This window comes from Nothoprocta perdicaria, unplaced genomic scaffold (genome assembly GCF_003342845.1).
Source record: "Nothoprocta perdicaria isolate Ctin4 unplaced genomic scaffold, notPer1 scaffold_191, whole genome shotgun sequence".
In the NCBI taxonomy this organism is placed as follows: Eukaryota; Metazoa; Chordata; class Aves; order Tinamiformes; family Tinamidae; genus Nothoprocta; species Nothoprocta perdicaria.
Genome location: NW_020455105.1, coordinates 626978 through 633994, shown reverse-complemented (window position 1 = coordinate 633994; position 7017 = coordinate 626978). Strand labels below are relative to the sequence as shown.

The 7017-nt window shown below is 46.9% G+C and overlaps 1 protein-coding gene across 1 annotated transcript in view; it reads right to left on the bottom strand.

The window, feature by feature from the left end:
• The window catches only part of DNAJC6 (DnaJ heat shock protein family (Hsp40) member C6), a 32884-nt gene that overhangs the window by 20014 nt on the left and 5853 nt on the right, over positions 1-7017 (bottom strand). The gene's annotated exons all lie outside the window — the stretch shown is intronic.

The following is a 7017-nucleotide window of genomic DNA, read 5'->3' as shown; positions in this document are numbered from 1 at the left end:
GTAGATTAACAGACCCATTTAAATGGTATTCAGTATTTCAACGCCAGAGTATGCCATCAATTAATGCAAAATATATACATATATATATATATATATATCTTTAACCTGGAGAGTGCACTGGTAGAGTGATGCTACTTACTCCTCTGTACACAAGGGGTGCTTAATGCACCATGATATGCTCTTGATCCATATGCATGTGATCCATGTGCTAAACTGATAAAATACAAGCCAGAATCTTCTACTCTCCATTGTGCCTGTGATAAGCACTAAAATGGTCTGCCATCTTCAGGACAGAAGATGCCTTCTTAAGGCAATAGGAACATCTCCTTTATCCAAATAATTTCCAAGTATCTAATTCAAGTAGAAATCAAAATAGCTTTCTGAGCAGGGAATCAGTGTTTGTTATCTCTTCAAATTCTTTGCTTTCATATTCCTCTGTGTTAGGAGACCCAGGAGGATAGGAAAGAAGAAATGTTCCAGGGGCACATTTAGTTTTGTAGGTCAGCCTTTAAAAGAAAGCAAGAGAGMAGGATGGTAACTCAGGGAAAGAAAAAGGGAGCAAGAGGGATCAGAAGAACAGTGGATCCTTGGCAACTTTGACATTTCCTGTATTCTTAGAGCCTTTCTCTTGCTCTCCTAGAGCGTTTTCAACAATAAAGTCTTGAGGAATCGGCCCCACCTCGCAAAAGGAAATGAGAGTAAACGAGAAACAGAGAGGGAGTGAGAATTTCACTCTATTTTTAAGATTTAGCATAAGGCAAAGCTATAGAAGAAGCGTACAATGTCCCAGCATTGGGCACTATATTAAGTACACTGATTTGCTTATCTTTGTGCCCTTGAATTAGATCTACATCCGAGGTGCTGATGAAGATGGTATCCTACCTAGTAGGCAGGACAGACAGCTTCCACAGAGAACAAGCATCTAACTTCATTTCAGAAATAGCCAAGTTGCAGGATGAGGAGCAGGTGGTGGAGATGCTCCCTGAGGATGTACCAAAGGGCTCCTCTCACAGCCAGTGCCTCCCGGCTGCAAGGGGACGCGGGGACAGGCAGGGCTGCTGCCCCCAGCTGCAGGCAGCCCAGGAGGAGCCAGCCTCACGCTCGAGCCTCTCCTCACGTCCCGCTGTTGTTGCACGTCTGTAGAGCAGCCTCCCAGAGCGCAGGCTGGGCAGATTTGCTTCTCTGGCACKTACAAGCCCTGCGCAAAGAGACCTCCTCCACCAAGGAGGCCTCCTCTGCAGACTGGCCAGTGTCCTAAGTCCTGCTCTATAGCAGGGGAAATCAAACACTCGACAGGAACAAGCGCCAACTTCACAACCACCAGCCATCAGATCAGGCTGAGCAACAACACACACATCAGGAAATATGATCAGGAAATCAGGAAAACAACACACACATCAGACACAACCTCCAAATGATCCTCATGTACGGCTGTTTTTAAGAGTACTTCAGTACTCTTAAAACTGAATACTGATTTCAGTACTTCAAGTGAGAGAAGGCATTAGTAGTCCTCGCTTGCTTCCAGTCACAACCTGGACACTCGCTACCAAGGACACTCACTAAATCTGAAGAAATGATTAATTGCTCCATTTTGAAGCCTGGGAAAAAAAAAAAAAAGAGATAATGCAGATAAGATGATCAACACTAGCTTGGTCAGCATATTGAGTTGATGGTACAGGGAAGAATTTATCTGYTCAGAAAAACCTTTGTACAAGAATTAGGTGGTCAACTCAGAAGAGAGATGTTGTCAGCTTACCACAAAGCAACAGGTACAATTTTTTATATTAAAATGAATTTTGTATTAATAAGACATGTGCCCATAGTGCTCTCCCATCAACCTTGCATCCCCAGCAGGACTTGCCTATTAGCCTGTGCTGCAACCAAAGCCAACATCAGTGCTCAGCTTCACACACCAACCACAGCAGCATCTCCTGCTAGGGAGAAATAGGGGCTTGCAAACTCATCTGCACAAAAATACTACACTGCAAATTAGCAGCATGGCACATTTGCAATTCTCAGCAACAATTCAAGTTTTCAGCACATTAACACACAAAGTTAATYGCTATATGTCCGAGTTGCTGTCTAGAAACCTTACTATGAATGAGATGCATTTCACATACATAAAAGCTGCTTGCTCTTTATACAGTAGGGATTCTCCATTAACCCAGTTACTGGGTATTCCTTGAAAGGCTTAGTGTGCTCACGGACGTGCTTCTGACCTGTGTTTGGAGGGCGTACTCGCTGACTACASCTTTTTAATTTCCCAACAAAGGAACTTCTAGTGCAGCAGCTTCAATGCAGCACGCTCACTTTAATGCAGCAAATGGGCTCTGAGACACCTTCTCCTGAAGAAATCCATAAGGTGCTAACAGCCATGCAATGGCAACCCAAGCTATCCAAGTCAGAAGAGGAGCATGGAGAAGTGACAGCTTCACCCATGTGGTTGACAAGGTGGAGCTGAGCTCTGTTAGGGCTCAGTCTAGCTCGATGCACTGCTCATTCTGAGTGTTCCCTCAGTCATCCCGTCAGACCCTCACGTACCCTCATGATTGTCCCAGCCTCTCCCCGTCCTAAAACACACACAAAGTACCTTTTTTTTCCCCTCTAACATAGGCTAATATCTTCTCTAAGAGGTGTCTAGCCTTTGTTCATAGCAAACCTCAAGCTGTCAACAAACACAGTGACAACTTATGGCATGTCCTTACAAAGCTCACGTACCACCCATGGTGCCCCCATCACGGTCCTGTCCGACCATCGTGGGGACACAAAACCCTCACGATAGAGCCAGAAGGTGGAATTTCTGCAGGCATGCACAGGTTATAATGCAAAGAGCCTCAGCTGCCAACACCAGGGTTTTGCTCTATGGGACAGTCATAGAAGAGTCTACAAATTTAGTTGAAGCACTTGAAATAGCTCCATGTTCTTTGACTATTTACATATAATATTAGGAAAAGTGTGAAGTGCAGCAACATGGCCTGTGAACAGACAGGCTTGAGAGACCCTACAGTGAGCAGCATATCCCTACAGGCTTGTTCTACTATAGTGGTTGCATAGTTTTGTAGGTTAAAAAAAATGCAAYAGCTTCAGAAATTCAGAAAAAAATCTTGGTTAAAAATGATGATTGTAGGGTGACAGAATGCGAGTTGCACAGAGTTCAGAAGTAGCAAGGCTACAGTTTCAGATAGGCAGCTCTCTGTCTGTAGTGTCCACAAGGCCTGCTCACCAGACACAGCCAATAGGACACTATGACATGAGGTGCTGCAGCAATAACGCTGTGGTGTCAGAAGATCTCGTATTATGAAGATCTCATAACCATCCACACTCTCAGGTGAGCCCTCCACGATCTGTTCTCATTTGGTACAATGCAATCAGCAAACTGTACATACCAGCTAAATTAAGACTCACCTGCTGCACGTTCATATTTGGAGAGACAGGCCTGTGGAAGGGAGAGGGAAAGCTCTTCCTCCTCCCTTAGGGTCACAAAGGGCCACATGTTACATGAAATTTTCAGCAGTCGCCACTGCTTCTGCCTCCCAATGAAGTCCTCCTAGGTTTGGGGGGTTTGGTTTTGTTYGTTTCCCTCCCTCCATTTAGTCTTTCCTCCATACGCTATTACCACAGCACAGTGCAAAATGGGACCAAGAGAAGCAGGAGCATTTGGTGTAAGATAGACGTAGCCGTAGAAGAAAAGGTTTTTTCAACAGTTCACGAAGTGGAAGAGGTCGAGGCCCTGCTGTTGCAATGCAACAATGCCCGAACTGTTCTCAAGGCACACTCAGCAGAAACGGGTCCTGTTTGTGCTGCCGAGGCCGGCCCGCGTCCCCGCACAGCAGGCGAGGTGCTGCCGCCGCGCACGTTCCCCGCAACCCTCGGGGGAAGCCGCTGCAACGCCGGTGCAATGCACCGCGCGATTCCTCAGCAGCTGCAGGGAATACAAAACTGTCTGAGCCCGTCACATTTCCAAAGTTGAGCTCAACAGCTCACGAGTGCCCAAGCAACCMAGGCAGGGGGGCAGAGGAGTAGCAGCAGTGGGGCTGGCGCTGCTGCCACAACCTTGTTGGAGCACCCCTGCTTGCACCGAGGGGTGCAAGGGCACAGGGATAGGGAACGTCTCCAGAACGGAGGAGGGTGGAAGCATCATCAGCACGGACTTTCCTCACACTCAGAGAGAAGACCAGGTTCAGCAATGAACCAAGTCTCACTTATCACCTTCCCCATCACTGCCCTGGATTTTTGGTATCGTTAGATTCCCTAACAGGCCGAGCACRCATCTTAAAAGCATTATTCTGTAAACAAATAAACCCCCTCCACATTCAGAGAAGAGCTGCAGAACAGCGTGAAGTCCAGCCAGCACCACCGGATACCTTCACTGCTTGTCCAGCTGGGATCCCAGTACAGATGGCTCATTCTTACTGACATTTTAAAATACATAGGGCAGGCATGCAAGTGCCTCCAAAGTGTGGGCAAAGAAGCAGAACCAGCTCTCGGGGACACCAAAGACACCACACACCAGTTGCTATAGGAGGATCAGTAATATTAGAGGCTTCTGCATATTCATTATGCCAGCAGTGCAGCAAAACTCTAGACAAGTGACTAAGTGCAGCAGTGGAAGCATCACAAGCAGCTGCCTATCAGGAACAGCTCCGAGGTGCGAGCTCTTCTGTCCCCTTCTAAGGGGGCTTCGACGGCCGCCTTGGCAGGACAGACCCCGGGTTATCAGCCAGCAGGCTCGGTCGTAGCAAACGTCCTGCCCCTTGAGCACATTCTCCAAGGCCACAGGTCCAGGCACCTTTCTCTGCTTCCTATGGATCTAGGAGGCTGCATATCCTGAAAGATGTGACACGTACATTTGATATGTATGTTCATTTCACTGCAAGGCGTTACTTAGCAGAAAAATAAATGTGGCTCTTAAAAAGTTAAATTACAGACRAGAAGCACTGAGCAGTTCATTAGTTATACCAACATGACTGCACTTCCAATGTATTTCAAAGTAATTTTCCCACAGTTAAGGAATTAAACTGGCTTTTTGCCTCAGTAATCAAACACTTTCCATTAATCTTTCATTTTCTGTTGTTCAAATGTGAGATTTGAAGTCCAGAGATGCAGATATAATCCTATCACTGTATAGAATACAAGCACTTCCTAGTCTTGTCTCCTAAAGCAGAAGGACGGGACACACTAAAAGAGCAGAGCAAAGAGCAGGTGCTCCTCTTGGGAAGCAAAGACAAACCCAAACTAAAGGCACACAAGAGGAAAATGCCYTGGTTGATATGGCTTTGTCTGAGCAAAAGGATTCTATGAAGTGCAGAATTAGTGATGGGACAAGTGATTTGGACGAGGRTTTCTGAACAGAGGTGAGGAAAATCTCCAATGGCTACTGGAACTCCTGGAACAGCAGTCTACACAAGTGAAAGGCAAACATGGATTAAAAAAAAAGTATGTAAAACTTACATTTTCCAGACAAGTAAAGGGAGYTACTGCAAAAGGTCAGACCATCTTTTTGAAGTCAGAATAGCTGCCTAGTAATTCCTTAGGATTTCCATAAGGAGAGGTTCCCCTAGGCCATGTAAGCAACAGTTCAAGGTATGCAGCACCCCTGGCCCACAGGGATAGGCACATAGATGATTATTTTAAATGATGTTAAATCACATGACAGTGTGAAATGGAAGTTTAAGAACAGGTTATAAAGAAGTTCAGACTCTAAACAGCATTAGAACAGTATTAACCTTCATCCTAAAGACTGCTGAGTTTGTGGATTTTTTTTTTTTTTTTTTTTTTTTTTTTTTTTTTTTTTTTTTTTTTTTTTTTTTTTTTTTTTGTAGCAAGTACCTTAAAGACAAGACTGTTGAAGACAAAACAGCTCTTAAGCAGGAGGGGAAAGCTGGGTTTGCTGGAGGAGTGTTGGCAGATGAGAACCATGATTCACTCATGTGCAGCCCGGAGAGGAAATACGCCCGTGCTGAGCTCCCTGAGAACACGAGCTCAGATGTAGAGAAGGTAGCAAAGCACTATCCTTTATTTAAGTAGGCAATTAGCATAAGGAACAGAGGCAGTAATGCGGAATGTGATTATATAGGAATACTAGACAAGACGCCGACAGAGGAGATGCTACAGGACATGGAGAGAGGAGTTTGAGGTATCAGGAGACTACAAGGGCTGTCAAGGACAACCTGTGCAGGTGATGAGCAAAGCCACTGCTCCTCAGTGCACTAGGTGCCGCTTTCATCATAAGGAATGTTTAAGTACATACAGCATTCAGCACAGATGCAGCTTGTGGCACAGACACCCGAAGCATCATGGCATCTCAAGTAATTTGTTTAAATGAGGTTTTATTTTCCCTGCAGTCTTCCTGAAATTAGCTGGCACCGTATCCACAGAGAGCTTTTGCCTGGAATAGTCTGCTTACCAGACAGGAACTGCTCCAAGTCTTGGAGTTATTACCTGCAGGAGAGTTAGTACCTGTGCTGCCTTCCTGGCAGCTTCACTTCCAGCAGAACCGTAGCCCTACGGAACACGTGTGCCTTGCTCGCTGCCGAGAGCGATGAGCGGTCCTTTCTAGAGAAGTTAGGCCGTGAAGATAAATCCTTTACAAGATTACACGGTGCTCGTATGRTGTAAATATTGTGAGGAAAGAGGAGATAGGAGGCACTGACAATTGCTTAAAGGAGATCTGCTGAATAGGAACTCTGAAGAGCTCGAAGACTTGCTCTGCTTTGTTCCCATTAGCTGAAAKACACAGCGCACTTGGTGCTCCTGCCGGGCAGAACCCCACGCTATTAGGGACCACAGCGAAGCCTGTGACACAGATGTCTTGAATAGGCAGGGCTGCAGCCCCGCGGCCCTGCGCGCCTAAGGCCCGGCTCGCCTGGGCGCCCACGGCCCCGCGCGCCTAAGGCCCGGCTCGCCTGGGCGCCCACGGCCCCGCGCGCCTAAGGCCCGGCTCGCCTGGGCGCCCGCGGCCCCCCGCGCCTAAGGCCCGGCTCGCCTGGGCGCCCGCGGCCCCCCGCGCCTAAGGCC